A 15,627-nucleotide genomic window follows, 5' to 3' on the forward strand; every position below is an offset into this window, starting at 1 on the left:
CAGAGTTGATGCACATAGACAGGATGCCTAGAAGAATGTCTTTGTGAAGAGTTACTGTGCAGAGCCAGTAACTCCTCCTACACACAGGATGCAGCTTTGAGCTCCCAGCTTGCAGGAATGAATCTCCGGACAGCGAGACTTCACTCAACACAAGGGCTGTTAATCTTTGTTACACTATATGCAAAGATTACACTGAGTATCAGACAGCTGTCATGAATACTCACTACTATACAGACCAACAAAGTGCTTCACCAACCATAATAACCCAACCACAGAGATAGTCACCTTCTCCCTTATATAGGTGGTCTTCCTGGAAGCCATGTGACAGCCATGCCACCAATGAAACCTGGCTGGTGTCATACCCAGTACCTGTTGCATCAGAATATCACCCATGATGCACTCCTGTCTGACTTCACCTTCTGTGCATGTTGCATCAGACTTCCCATGATGCACAGCTCTCCAAATGCTGACTCATGCACCTGACACTTGAACTGTAGTAACCTCTGCTCCAGTTCCACCTAGTGGCCACATCCTTGTCATTGTTAAAAGACCAGTGTGCAACATGGTCTTGACAGTATAAGCTGTCAAAAAAATTTTTTAAAGTACACCATCTAATAATGTTTTGGCTTTGGTTGGCAGGGAGAGAGCAAAGAAGTGGGTGTGATCTGCCCCCTGCAAATTGACCCCTCCCTTCCTGTGCTCCGAATTGGATAGTCAGTAAGTTCCCATTTGCGGCTCATTAAAAAAGACTAGTTCTTTTGAAAAGACACACTGAAATCCCCAGTTCCAAAAGAACTGGGTTAAGGGGAATTTGCACTGACCCCCTCCCCTGGCATTCAGGTCAGGAAAACCTGCACAAGTGCATGTGAATGACCCCTCTTTAAACTTCATAACATTGTGTGAACAACTGTACTAGCAGAGTAGAAACCACCACCACACTTCTTCCTTTATTGCAACTGGGGCTGCTGCTGGCATCATATTCCTTTCTTTTCCACTCCCTTAACCCCTCCCTCCCACTCTCTTATGTGTTGCATGGAATGCCTTTTGGCATTTTAAATTTGTCCCCGCAACTTTCTTCATGCTAGTTTGGAGCTCTGTAGCCCCAACCCACTTTTAAAACAATTTCTCAAACTTCCTTCAGTGCCCCAGAGCTCTGAAATAGTGCAAAAAAGTTGTGGTGGGGTTAAAAAGGGAGGGAGAGGAGGGAAAGAGGCTAGGAGGGGCCATGAGACCATGTCACTGCCTATCGCCTACTGCTGTAGGAATGGATTTCTGCACCCATGATTGGCATTTCATTCACAGGTTTCCTTTGTGTATGAAAAGACACAGATCAGGGTAGGGGCAGCTACAGGAGGGAAGTGGCATCATGTGATCAGCATCACTGATGCCAATTTCTTCCCATTGGAATCGTGGCTTAAAAACCTTGTGTGATAAAGTCCAAAACTGTTGGGTATTCCAAATACAGGTGATAGACAGATAGACAGATGTACATAATAATAATAATATAATAATATTTATTTACTTATACCCCACTCTTCAGCCAACTTGAAATAAAGTGGGTCCACTACAATCTCTGGATTTGACTGCCTCTGGATCACCATGCCCCATATTAATAAATGGCACAGTATGCACACAGATGCAGGTGCATGCACATCACCACCCATTTAATAATATGTGATGTGACCATCTACCTTTCTTCACATCTATAGATTGGAAGGGTCCACTGTATCGTATTCTGCTGGCCTGATATTTATGGTCTGATTCTGCTGGAACAAGTTACTAAGTCTGGGGGAAAATAACATTCACATCACAAGTGCCCCAGAATGCAGTGAGGATGAAGATAGCCATGCAAACGGGACAGAAGTGCATCCAAGTGTTAACTGGAAAGGACACTGGCCATTGTACTTCCGAGGAACCGCTTGTCTATAAAATTAGTAGAAAGTGCCATATTCAAGCTTAGAGAAAGAACAACTGCTAGCACAAACAGAAATTGCACTGGTGCAATAGCCTAACTAAATTCAGATCCAGATTTGATTTTTTTAAATGGATTGTATTTATCTCATTCATCTCAATTGATGGAAAATCCAGCAGAAAATTCATCCAACAGTATGATACACAAGCAATTTTTTAATGACCCCCCACCCCCCACAGCCTCCTGGAGCCTCCCAGTTCTCAAAGCAGAGAAGGGACAGTAAGAAAGGAGAAACTGAAAACCACCAACCCTCCTATTATAATAATGAAAGCCTCTGCCTGGATGACTGTGGAAGGAAACTAACTGGACTCAACTCTCTATGTTGTCATGTGTACACATATGTTGGCTACATCTCAGTTTAAATCCCATCCTTTCATTTTGGCTTTTTTTCTTGTTTTAAAAAAACAAATGATTTCTTTTGTTTCTGCATCTTGATATTTGACATCTTGATGTTTAAAGCTACTCTCAGTTTTCATTAGAAGATCACCTCATTCTAAAAGAAGCTTTACAATGATCAGGAAAGAGTATGTAACTATCCAGAAATTCTAGCTTCCTGAGCTGGAGATGGCAAGTCAACATTCTGGATCTCTATGTTAGAAATAGCAACATGGGAAACATGTGGCCCTCCAGATTCTGTTGAATTGCAGTTCCCAGAAATTCCAATCAGCTTAGGCAATGGTGACGAATGCTATTAAAATAAACATCTGGAGGTGTGCATGATTCCCAACCCTTCAGACCAACCCACTGCCAAGCAGTAATCTGATTTGAGAGTTGCCCATCACTGGCTTAAGATAATTCTGGCCTTCCGTTCCATACCTGGTGGTGTATGCCTTTTTGTGTACTGAGAAGATTTCCTGCAAGTGTGCCATTCTTCCTTCATCCTCATTATATAATTCAAAGAGAAAACACCAGGCAACTTGTTTAGTATGCAAAGAAAAGAACAATTTCAATACTAGAGTGCTTCTGTGGATCAGCAAGCTCCTGAGAAATAAATGACTCATTGGTAGATATTCCTTATTGGAGAACTGTAGGGTCTCAGTGTGTCAGCATGGCATCACCACTGCAAAAAACTACTTCATAAAATAGACCTGATTGTACGATTCATCAGTGTAACCTAAGTCTGGAGTAGGTAATGTACCAAAATCATAATTGACGTGCAAAAATGAAACAAGGACAATAACCCTGGAAAAATGAATGAGTCATTTACTGACATCAATGATTTGTCCTGCATACTTACTTAAAGGAGCAGCCTCACTGCAATCAATCAACACCTTGATAGATACAGAGACTCAGAGCTTTGTAATTTGATTTCTTGGGACTACAGTTCTCAGAATTCCATGGGCAATTGAATAGTAATTCTGCCATACAATGGCCATGATAGCTGGTGGTTTCTGGGACTTGTTCAAGAAAGTAACTTGTTCAATGTCTATATAGAACTACCTGTTTTCAGGGTGTATCTCATATCTCTCAATGAAGGGGAGAGATTTTTTTCAAAGGAAAATAATGCTTCTGTGGAAATGGAATGTTTAGTGTCCACTGACAGCCCTGTGCCAAAATGAATTCTAGATCATGCATCAATTGTGGGCTGCTTGTGCAAACACTATTATATTTGAAATCAAGCAACTGTCTCTTCTGATTTCCCCCCCCCCCCCCATGTCTCACCCCATGCCAAAGTGGGAAAATGCACCAAAGCATTTTCATTTATTGATTTTGTATAGTTCTTTGCATGCAAGTGGTGCTTTGGGGTTGTTCAAAACATTCTGAATGTTGCAGAGCCAGCCAGGCAAAGCAGATTCAAACCTGTACTCAGCTTCAATATTCACGGGTTGAGTTGACATTTAAGAAAACATACCTTCCGGGGTTTTGCAGATAAAAAAACACACACACGCTCACATACTGATGGTAATAGGTATTTTTATGTATGTTCTCTGATATGTATTTTCTGTTTGGAAGTCCATTCTGCTGATGGACTTTTGTCCTGTGTTCTTCTGGCCATCACCAGAGTGCCTTTTGTGAAATGTATTTTTGTTAAACATTATGAGGAAAATATATCATTTGGCATTTGAGACAATTGGACTCTTAATTTTGGTTTCTTCTTTTCTGGACAAAATTACTAGTCTCTGAGCTTTATCATTCTGGCTACTGTGGTTTGGTGTAACACTTCTCATTTGTTATTTGAATAGTTTTCTTTTAACCTCTGGATGGTTATTTTTCTTTTCTTTTCTAGAAATGGATGCTAAATGACACAATTTCCTTCATTTTGGAAGAATGCCCATACCTTTATCTCCAAAATTCCAGTGGTACCCACTATCCAAAAAGGTTATTATATATTTTATTTTAGTTCTTTTTCTTATTATGCCCTACATGGATTTTACCTTCCCCACAACAACTGTATGGAAATTGAGATAGGGTTGCAAAGGACAGGGTTGAAATTCACTCCTCTATAAAACTGTTTAAGGGACAGGAACTTGTCCCTTCTTTCACTTGGCAACTCCAGATTGATTTATTATTATTATTATTATTATTATTATTGAGCTATCTACCACAGCCACTACAGCTGCTGCCATACTGTAGAATTAATGTAGTCTCACACCACTTTAACTATCATAGAATCATAGAATCATAGAATCGTAGAGTTGGAAGAGACCACTAGGGCCATCCAGTCCAACCCCCTGCCATGCAGGAAATCCAAATCAAAGCATCCCTGACAGATGGCCATCCAGCCTCTGTTTAAAGACCTCCAAGGAAGGAGACTCTATCACCTTCCGAGGAAGTGCATTCCACTGCCTAACAGCCCTTACTGTCAGGAAGTTCCTCCTAATGTTCAGGTGGAATCTCTTTTCCTGTAGCTTGCATCCATTGTTCCGGGTCCTGTTCTCTGGAGCAGCAGAAAACAAGCTTGCTCCCTCCTCAATATGACATCCTTTCAAATATTTAAACATGGCTATCATGTCACCTCTTAACCTTCTTTTCTCCAGGCTAAACATCCCCAGCTCCCTAAGTCGTTGCTCATAGGGCATGGTCTCCAGACCCTTCACCATTTTTGTCGCCCTCCTTTGGACACACTCCAGTTTCTCAATGTCCTTTTTGAACTGTGGCGCCCAGAACTGGACACAATATTCTAGGTGGGGCCTGACCAAAGCAGAATACAGTGGCACTATTACTTCTCTTGATCTAGACACTATACTTCTATTGATGCAGCCTAAAATAGCATTGGCCTTTTTAGCTGCCGCATCACACTGTTCACTCATGTTCAACTTGTGGTCTACTTGGACTCCTAGATCCCTTTACACGTAGTTTCATTCAGCCAGGTGTCACCCATCCTATATCTGTGCATTTTATTTTTCCGCCCTAAGTGCAATACCTTACATTTCTCTGTGTTGAATTTCATTTTGTTAGCTTTGGCCCAGCTTTCTAGTCTATTCAGGTCATTTTGAATCTTGATCCTGTCCTCTGGGGTATTAGCTATTCCCCCTAATTTGGTGTCATCTGCAAATTTGATAAGAATGCTCCCAATTCTGTCATCCAGGTCATTGATAAAGATGTTGAATAGCACTGGGCCCAGGACAGAGCCCTGTGGGACCCCACTGGTCACTTCTCTCCAGGATGAAAAGGAGCCATTGTTGAGCACCCTTTGGGTTCGGGCGGTCAACCAATTACAGATCCATTTAACAGTTCCTTTGTCTAGCCCACATTTTACAAGCTTGTTTGCAAGAATGTCATGGGAAACCTTGTCAAAGGCCTTACTGAAATCAAGATATACTATATCCACAGCATTCCCTTCATCTACCAAGCTGGTAATTTTGTCAAAGAAAGAGATTAGATTTGTCTGGCATGACTTGTTTCTCTGAAACCCATGTTGACTTTTTGTGATTATGGCATTGCCTTCTAGATGTTCACAAACTCTCTGTTTAATGATCTGCTCCAGAATCTTTCCTAGAACTGATGTCAGACTAACTGGACGATAATTGTTGGTATCCTCTTTTTCCCCCTTTTTGAAGATGGGGACAACGTTTGCCCTCCTCCAGTCTGCTGGGATCTCTCCTGTCATGGCTCCATCCTATGGGATCCTAGGATTTGTAGCTTGTTGTGGCACCAGGGCTCTCTGACAGAGAAAGCTAAATATTTCACAAAACCACAAATTTCACAGTTCCATAGCATTGAGACATAGCAGCAAAACTGCATTAATTTTGCATTACAGATGCAGCATAGGCCTCTAGTTTGGTCAGTCATTCCTAGCTCAAACCCCTTTAGCATAAATGTTAAGTTCGGGATCAGGTAGCCCAAGTATTCATAACTTAACACAAGTGTATGTGAACAGGGTTTACCATTTCAGTGTCGATTCCCTTAGTTTGGAAATATCTTTTTGGAGAGTTTCTAAATTCTTTTTTCTTTTGCCATCTGCAATAATTTCATGTCAGCAGCATTCTTGGCCACTCTATGTATGTATTCCTATATATGTGCATTATATCCAGTATGCTGTGATCATAAGTTGAAACAATTATTTTTATTTATTCATCTAATCTATATTTTTCTTTTCTCTCTAATGGGACCTGGGCTGTTCAAACATGAATTTTAAAAAGATATGAATTAAAAATGACTATTTTAAAATAAAATAAAAAAACACAACAGTTCAGTAAGTTACCATATTAAAACATCAATATTTAAACCACTGAATTTAAATCATTTTACTTTAATAATCAGTTCTATAAAATCATTTAAAACAATATACATATTAATAAGAATATAATCATAGCCCAATTGGTTGTTCTGCAATATAGATGTTTATCACACTATACTCTTAAAGTGCTACTATTCCACTTTGACTCCTCTAGCTGCCTCCTGTTGCATTCTGGGATTGGCAGTTTTAAGGAGGGGTATTTAGAATTCTCAGGCATAGAACTTTGCTTCTTTGTTGCTCTCCATACATAGAGAACTATGACAAAAGGGTCTTTCTTTTTTTGTGATGGAGAAACAAAGTGCAAAGTTTAAGGGAAAGGCAAAATATGAAAGCCAGAAAGAAATTCTACCTTGAATTTATCTATCATGCTTCCCAAAGAGGTCCTGTAATAGGAGAATATTTTAGTAATGGTCAAAGTGACATGCATCATAACAGGATGTTTCACTAGATTCTTTACTACTGACAACTGCATATAAATTGTAAACCCCTGGTTGACCAGCTCAAATAAAATTTGTAAATCACAACAGGTAACAGGAATATGTATGTGCTGAGGGTATGAATCATCTGGAAGGATTGAAAATCCATGTAGCTGAGAATGTGCAGATGAATGAATTACTTGTAACTGGCTCTGCCACAAGGAGAAAATTGCAAATTCTTGGAAAGCCACGCTTCTATGCAATTATTTAATGGGGCTGAATTTAATAGAGATGGGTTTTTAACAGACGTTTCCTAGGCAAGCCACTTGTATTATTCCAGTTATGTACTCACATAAATTACTATGCAGAATTTTGTTCTACAACTATTCAGATCTAGCTCATGTCAGAACTAGCTCAAGATTCTGTCAGGATTTAGGTTAAAAGATATAAAAATATAGGTGACAACTTTCACCACAGTTAAAACACAGTTGGAAAAACCTTATCATTAGTGGAAAAAAAACATGAAGAGAAGCAATAGTTATGGTGAGCTATGTCTGGTGCTTCCCAGTCTAAAGGCTCTCCAGTTTTCCAAATCTATCGTATCGCTATTCCCATCAAGCATAAGCATAAGCTGTAGTTCAACATATCTGGAGAGTACAATGTCAGCCTACCATATTTTACCCATAAAATGCACATAAATAAAAAATAAACTATTTAGAATGTAAAATTCTAAAATAATATCTCGAATAATCTGTTGTAAACATATATCACCTAATATTGGAGATGAATCACCAACATATCGCTCCCATATAATGATTAAACTGTTTAGCTGATTGAGATACTTAAAAAAGCCTACCTAAGGTGAACTAATTTGGGTTTGATTTTGGTTGAACCCAAATTGTTCTTGCTTTCATGTATACTCTGATTTTTCTTGGCAGGAGTTATTCAAAGGAAGCTTGCCATCCTTTGCATTTCAGAGTTGAGTGTGAAGTGCAAAATTAATCTGTATATAAATTTACATCAACAAGATCTTTAAAAACATGGACACACACTTCACCTTACTGCTAGTTTTGTTCCAAGTGAAGCTTCAATTGTGATTTTGCACAAATTTTCTGCCTAAGGATTGGTTGTATAGTGCCTCTGTGTGATCACATGTGTTTTTGTGTGTCTGTGTAAATCTGTCATGTCCATTGAATCTGTCCTGAAAATGCCTTCCAAGCACCTATCCAGCCAATAGGGCTTACTTCGAGCCTGGACCTTTATCTCAGAGGGGAAAGAAAAAAGAGCTAACATTTTTTAAGGGAAGATATTGCAGAAGGAAAATCAGGAAGTGAGTAATTTTAACAGATTTCTTTTCACTGTAACAAATTCTTCAAAAACTGTACAGTCTTTTGCTGTTTGTTTGTTTTTACAGAAACCAGCATTTTCTGCACAGGAAACATTGTTTTCTTCATAGAAAGTAATATTTCTGTGCTTGTTCTTCACAACAAAATGCCACACATCCCAGAATTAAATAGCACTGAACCACGACAATTAAAGTGATGTCCAACTACATTATTTCTGTGAGAAGTTCATCATGTATAGAGCCATGTGCTCCCAGCTCTCCACTAGAGCATGTGACCTCACCATGGCCAATACAGAATCCCGTAGGAGTGCATGTGGCCCATAGGCCAAAGGTTGTGGACTGTTAAATTATAAATGCTTTGGTATACTGTCTTTCCCTATATCAGAATAATGATTTGTAGTTAGTTTCCAACAAAACAAAAGACTCCTATGAAAGAGAGAAATATAAAAGCTTTTAGGATTCCTAATCAATGTAACTTTGCTTCCTTAATAACTCAGCAGGGTACACTTTTTCTTTTGGTCTGCAATTACCCATTGAAGATGACAAATTACCTATGTTTCTTTCAAAGAAAGCAAGAACAAATAACCCAGTTTCAGTCATTCTGAATTTTTTTTTTGGACAAGAGTTCCTCAGCCCACTCTGTATGTTTGAGTAGAGAGAAAGAGCAATCAGCTTCCTGATAACAGCACTTTCAATTGCATCAGTGCAGAGAATATTTAAGAACCAAAAGAGTTACAAAATACAGGGAGTGAAGTTAAATATAGGTTAGAATGAGACAGGGCCATGAAAGTGCAGGGGAGAGGGCTGGACACGTGTACAGCACTGAACCTCAATTATACCATGTCAAACGTAAACAAGATTTTTCAGTGATTTCTTAGAAGCATGAGTTCATTGTGTTCAAAGGGCCTGATAGCATCATATGTCTTTTGTTCTAGCTTCCTGGAAAATCCATTTGAGGAGCCAAACCCATAATTTACCTTGTAACTCAAAGACTTTCCAATGAAAAGGGTGAACTTCTTCCATACTAGATTTCCAAAAAAAACATGTGGTCTGATTTCAATCATTCAGGTTTTACAGTAAAAGCTTGATGCTCATAGAGCCATAAACTCTGCATGCCAGAGACATGTTTTACATCTAGCAACATCTGGTAGTGGGAGAGGCCAATTCACACAAGCTTTTAAACACAGCATACTATAATAGCACTGCATTCAGTATGACATGAATAATTGCCTCACCACCACATCCCCAGATATTCTCAGAAATTTTTAAAAGATCCATCAGCATAACTGGTGTTACTATGAGAGATTTAAAACAAACCATCCAAACCATGCACATTTCTTTCTATTTGACTGTGTCAAGGTATTTGTGGAGATCCTCCCTTAGACTGGGAGGAATTGATGTTCCTGTAATGGAGTACAACATTTCAACAGCAGTAGTATTTAGCCTTTTGATTAATTTCCACATAATATCTCACTGCAGCAATATCATGATATCAAATAACATCATTTCCCATGGACATTAGTGGATCCACTTTGAAAAGACTGGCTCTGAAGTAAATGAGAGCAGGGGTCCTAGGACCTTGAAAGTCAAGGCATGTGCTATTACTCCTTCCTCCCAAAAAAACCATCAGATCTTTGCCCTCTTTTCAGAGTGTTCTCATATTTCTCTCCAACCATCTTTGAGAGCCAGTTTCTCAGGTGGTGCATCTACACTGTAGAAATAATGCAGTTCTATACTGCTTTAAGTGCTATAGTTCCATCCTATGGAAACCTGGTACAGTGGAGCCTCGGGTTACGAAATTAATTCGTTCCGCGGCCGCTTTCGTAACCCGAACGGCTTTCGCAAGCCGAATCCCCATAGCCGCTAATGGGGAAAAGCCGCGATTTGGTGTAAAATCGCGCCGAAAAGCACCAAAAGTTTTTTCGGGACCCGAAAAAACTTTCGTAACCCGGATCAATAATTTCCTATGGGTTTTTTTCGGGTCCCGAAAAATTCGTAACCCGGGTATTTCGTATCCCGAGGTTCCACTGTATTTCCAGTTTTACAAGGTCCTTAGCCTTCTCTGCCAATGACTGCTGGTGCCTCACAAAAATACAAATCCCAGGTCTTGTAGGATTGTGCCATGGGCAGTTAAAGTGGTGTCCAACTGCACTATTTCTACAGTGTAATTGCATCCAAAAAGTTGCCCAGCCCCATTACTGCCAAGGTCGATATTGATCTTCTTCACAATTTCTGCTGTTTCTGTATTTGTTTGACAATATGGGAGATACTCATTTTATCTTTAGGCAACAGTAGATGCCAATATTTCATGAATCTGTGACCTTCAGAGAAATAGAAACATAAGAACCTCATTTTGAGACCCCCATTACTATGGAGATCACCTTATTTCTTCTCTGCTGAACAAAATGTACAGTTTGTACAGATGTATGTGTATGTGTCTTTGCATGAAAGGTTCCTCCTTCTGCTTATGCACCTGTGTCTCTCTGTTACCATCATTTATGGCAAAATGTGTGGCAAAATGATACTGGGGCCCTTGCAAGATGGACATATGATAAAAATGTCTTATAAATTTAGAAGAATTAGGAATAATGTAGTACTAGATTAGTCCCCACTTAGTGTTCCCATATTTCCCTCCAACCATCTTTGAGTACCAGTTTCTCCCTCTAACACTCTTTGAGAACCATAATTAGAGATATGATCCTTGAGGTAATATGCAGGAAAAGCTCCTTGAGTGTACTCAGATTTTTGTTAGCATACCTTTATTCATAAATTTCATCTTGTGTAAAATTATTTGGTTTATATATAAAGTTTCCCTTTAGGGATACTTCCAGAAACTGTGATGAGTTACTTAAAGTATGCCAAGTAGATCTATAAATGACTGACATGCTGTTGCTTAGACATCTGGAAACTGACAACCCATAGAGGAAATATTTCATTTATTCCTAGTTTAACTCATAGGTTTTCTCTTTCTTTTCCATTTACAAGAGGATTTGATTTGTTTTAAAGAAAAACTGATGGTTGGCGATTCCCTGATGGAAGAAAGTAAATGTCATTAGCAATCTACAGAGTGAAAGAAAGCTGAAACTGTAAGTTTACTAGCAATCAAAGCTTACTGTCATAATGGTAGGAGAAATACTCAGCTGTGTCCAATAGTCACAATCACCATCAAGCCCAGAGACTCACTCAATAGAATCCCATCAATTCTCACTTACTTCTGCCTCTCTTCTGTAAGAAATGATTACAGACTGGATCCAGTACATTAAAAAAAAAAGTAAAGTGTAACCAAGAAAAAAAGAGAGAATATGACAGAGTTTGGAAAAGTTTTTTTTAAAAAAACCCTGTAGTTCCTATAGTCATTCAGCCAGCACAACCACTTCCCCAACCTTGTATCCACCAAATGGTTTGGTTGATAACCCTCATTTAGCCAATAGTTAGAGACAGCAAGAGATAAAGTCAAAAATCTATTGGAAGTGCTAGGTAGTGGAAGCTACCAGGTCAAGAAAGGGTGGAGTAGACATTGGTCAATCTAGTGAAGTACTATCTAGTCTGGAATATTAGTGGGGGGAGTAGGTTTCCTCTCTAAGGAAAATTGAATACTGTTCTCGTTTTGGTCCAAAGTTTAAAGGAGTTATCTAAAGTGTTGGGTATATTTTGGAGCCATAGTTCAACATCTTGGATAATTTGGAATTAAACCTGGATGAGATCCACCAGCTCATTGATCTGAAAACTACTAACTGCTCCACCTGGGTAGTAATGCGTCTCCATATGGGTAATGATGCCTTTCCAAGCTCTGCAGAATATTGGGTTTCCTGATAATCAAGGTTCTCTTTTAGAAGAATAGAGTAATGACATAGGGTTTCTTTTTTACACTTTGTGAAGTCTTCAAGGAATTATTCTACACAAAAATATACATGGTTTTACTGTGTTAAAAAACGTTTTGCTCAGAAAGTGGGCTTCTAGCAGGAAGTTTTCTGTGCAGGAGTCAATTTGTTTTGTGGATGGAAAAAACTGATTTCAGTGAAAAAAATGAGTTTTATGTAGGAAACCCACATTTCTCTGCAGAATAATTCTCTGAAAGACTTTCTCAAAATGTAAATATCAGGAAAATCCTGCACTGTGATCTTCATATTTCTCCACAGCAGGAAAAATGATGTGGAATCTATTGATCCTTGAATACAAGGATCAACACAAACATTTACATGTCCATTTGAGACCTATTCTGCACAAATTCACGGTAGGTTGCTTTTGCTTGTTTGTTTTGCACAGAAATCAGCATTTTCTGTTGCAAAAGCAGCATTTTCTGATGGAAAAAACCTTCATGTGAATTTTGTACAGAACAGGCCCTGAATGGTGAAGATTCTGCTCAGATCTGAATTCTTCTGATCATGGTTTCTCAGCACTTGAGGGATATATCTTTCAACCAATTTTGAATATTTTTGGAATATTCCTTCTATCTCTGTAGGAAGAACAGAAATAGTGAATACCTAATGGACATCATTTTATGATAGCTCCTTGGCTTATAGGATTCAGTGCTGGGCTGGAGAGCAGGGCATAGAGAAAATACCAGAATGCAACTCAAGTAAGGCACTGCAGAGGGTCAGAGAAGAGGAAGTTCTGGAGGCTTCAGTGATGGACAGGATCTTGGTAAGGCATCCCAGGACAAAACACACCCCACAACATGTTGGCTGGGCAGCAAACACCACTGGGGTGGAGTGATGTGACAAGGTCACAGACTGGAGGGGGACAACCATCTGGACATCTGGGCAGTCTGCAGCTTCTACTATGTGAGTCCCCTCCTCCACAGCCTCCACTAGCACTACCTTTGGGTAGACTTGCATTACGGCCATTCATTTAAGCCTCAAGAGTCCACCTAGGCAGAAAAGAGTGTCTAGAAATTTCCACATCCTCTGACTAAGATTCCACATTAGAAAAGACCTTCCTGAATTGGTTAATTGTAAATAAAGTTGTGGCCCTAATTAAAATGACCACGCTGTCATCCTGTCTTTATTTCCAAGGAAAAGAAGGGGACAGAAAGAAACATAGTTTTATTTTATTTAATTTTCACAATTGACACAGAAAATAGCCTACAAAGATATTTCAGACTTGTCTATGTGTCTCAGCACTATCTTCCTAGTAATCACATAGTTCCATAGTTCATCATCTGTTTCCAGTGGCCAAGATATTACTGAAAACTTCATTCCAGGCTAGCAAATAGAATGTACCAAAAGGGCTGAGTCATTTGCTACCATCAACACAGCTACTGCAGTGAATTAAAAATTGACTACCTAGGAATCCATATGTTCCAACTGAGACAGAAAAGAAAGGGCTGAAAAGGGTTAGGGAGAGAGAAGCACAAAGCTTTCCACTGTAAAGCTTTGGAAACTTTGATTTTTTTTTTTTTTTAAAGTAAAGAACGGAAAACAGCAACAAAGAACCATGTCTTTGAGAAAAGGACTGACAGTTTTTGTCGAGTGTAATTAGTTACCTGTAACAATCAAGTACAATAAACATGCAACAAACTGAGTACAATCTGCTAGGAAGATCAAATACTGAATATCAGATTTATTAATAGAGGCAATCAGTACTTATTGATGGATAAACTAATGTCACATAAGCACTTGTTGGCTGCTTGTGCCCTTTTCTGTCGACAGAAACTCTGCAGTCACCAGCATATTAGCAAGGAGTATCTCGGCTGGCATCTAACATCCAGTGAGAAACATCCTGCTTAGACATTGTTATTTATTTTTCTTATTCTATTGTGAGCATGCATTTCATGTGCTCAAAAAGAGATGATGCTCTCCAGCTGTTAACCAAATAGATTGTTTCTATGTCTTTACAATTTTCATAAAGCCATACACTTTGAGTTCAAAACAACGTATTGAAAATGGATTTTGATTTCTGTGGACTGCCTACAGTGTTTACTGGATTTTTATACATGACTACTAAAATGAACAAACATAGCTCAAATATGCCATTGGGATGGTTTCATCATTAGCTTACTATAGGTGAGAAGGTGAATGAAGGTTTTGTTTTTGTTTTTGTTTTACATGCTGCCTTTATAAAGTCTCAACAAACTCTTCATTCTAAAGATGAGAAAAGTTGGTCCTTGAGTAGAAGAATCTAACTTGTAATCGTATACAAATTTTAAGAAAATTATCATGGAGGATCAGCTTAGATGTGTAAGATACTTACATTGCTATTTCAAAATTATTTGCCATTATCTTTTGGAATGTATTGTTCCTGTTAATCCCTTTAATAACATGATTAAAGATTTTCTTAAATCAATCTGATTTCCTTTTTGATGACTACATCATTGTCCCTCACGTTTTCCCCACTGTCTTTAGGGTGATGCAGACTGGCGGCTTGGAGCAGTCTCTGGCAACTCCTTCTGCAATTGGCCCCTGATCAGTGCAGGACCATGTTGTGTCTAGATATGAGGCAACTTATAATCAGGTAAGGCTGCTTTGAGAGCTGAGGAAAGTCAAGATTGAGATGGAGGAGGAATCAGAATCACTCAGTCAGATCTTGAGCAGTGAGACAGGGGGTAGGCAGGTAGAAATAGAAAGTGATGACCATTGGATCTGAAGGCATTTTGCCGCCACCACCCATGAGTATTTTGATGCATTTAGGAGAGCTGCATCTTGTTTCCTTCCATCAGGAAATCATCACAAGGAATTTAGAATACACAGATAAGGAAATATTTGAGCAGACAATGCAACTATGATAATGCATCCCAAGTCAGAAAAGGAAGAAAAAACGTGGCTCATACTTTGAAATCAATATTAGTTTTGGTTTGTATTTTTAGAAACTGAAGAGTTTGTACATATTATGCAGTCCTGACTAGTAGTGGTGATTCTATGACTCCTGTTAGATGTCCAGAAATCAAATGAGCAAACCAGGGAAAGGACTGAAAGAGAGAGAGAGGAGACATTACAGAGGAAGAAGGAAGACAACTTTATTTCTATCCACAAAATGACACCAGAAATGGCACATCCATAATGGAGGTAAATCATTCATTCAGGATTTTAAAAACAGCAAGACTGAGAATCACAGCCACCTGAAGTAGCTTGAACATACTGATTTATTTTAGAATGAAAATTATGCTGGTTGTGAATGATTTTCCTCTCATATGATGGGAAATCCTCTCTCTCACTCTCTTTCAATATATATCTAGAACATGGCCACACAGCCCAAAAAACCCCACAAAAAACTG

General features: G+C 38.9%; 1 long non-coding RNA gene across 1 annotated transcript; it reads left to right on the plus strand.

Moving 5' to 3' along the window:
- The first annotated feature begins 638 nt into the window (after positions 1 to 638).
- LOC149318506 (uncharacterized) lies at positions 639 to 13,052 on the plus strand. The gene is made up of 4 exons (XR_016279812.1): positions 639 to 717; positions 4,200 to 4,291; positions 11,400 to 11,500; positions 12,877 to 13,052. It is a non-coding gene; the product is annotated as an uncharacterized LOC149318506 (long non-coding RNA).
- Positions 13,053 to 15,627: the final 2,575 nt, after the last annotated feature.

Source organism: Sceloporus occidentalis, unplaced genomic scaffold (assembly GCF_023333645.1).
Source record: "Sceloporus occidentalis isolate IW3139 unplaced genomic scaffold, rSceOcc1.0.p SCAF_2, whole genome shotgun sequence".
NCBI classification, from domain to species: domain Eukaryota; kingdom Metazoa; phylum Chordata; class Lepidosauria; order Squamata; family Phrynosomatidae; genus Sceloporus; species Sceloporus occidentalis.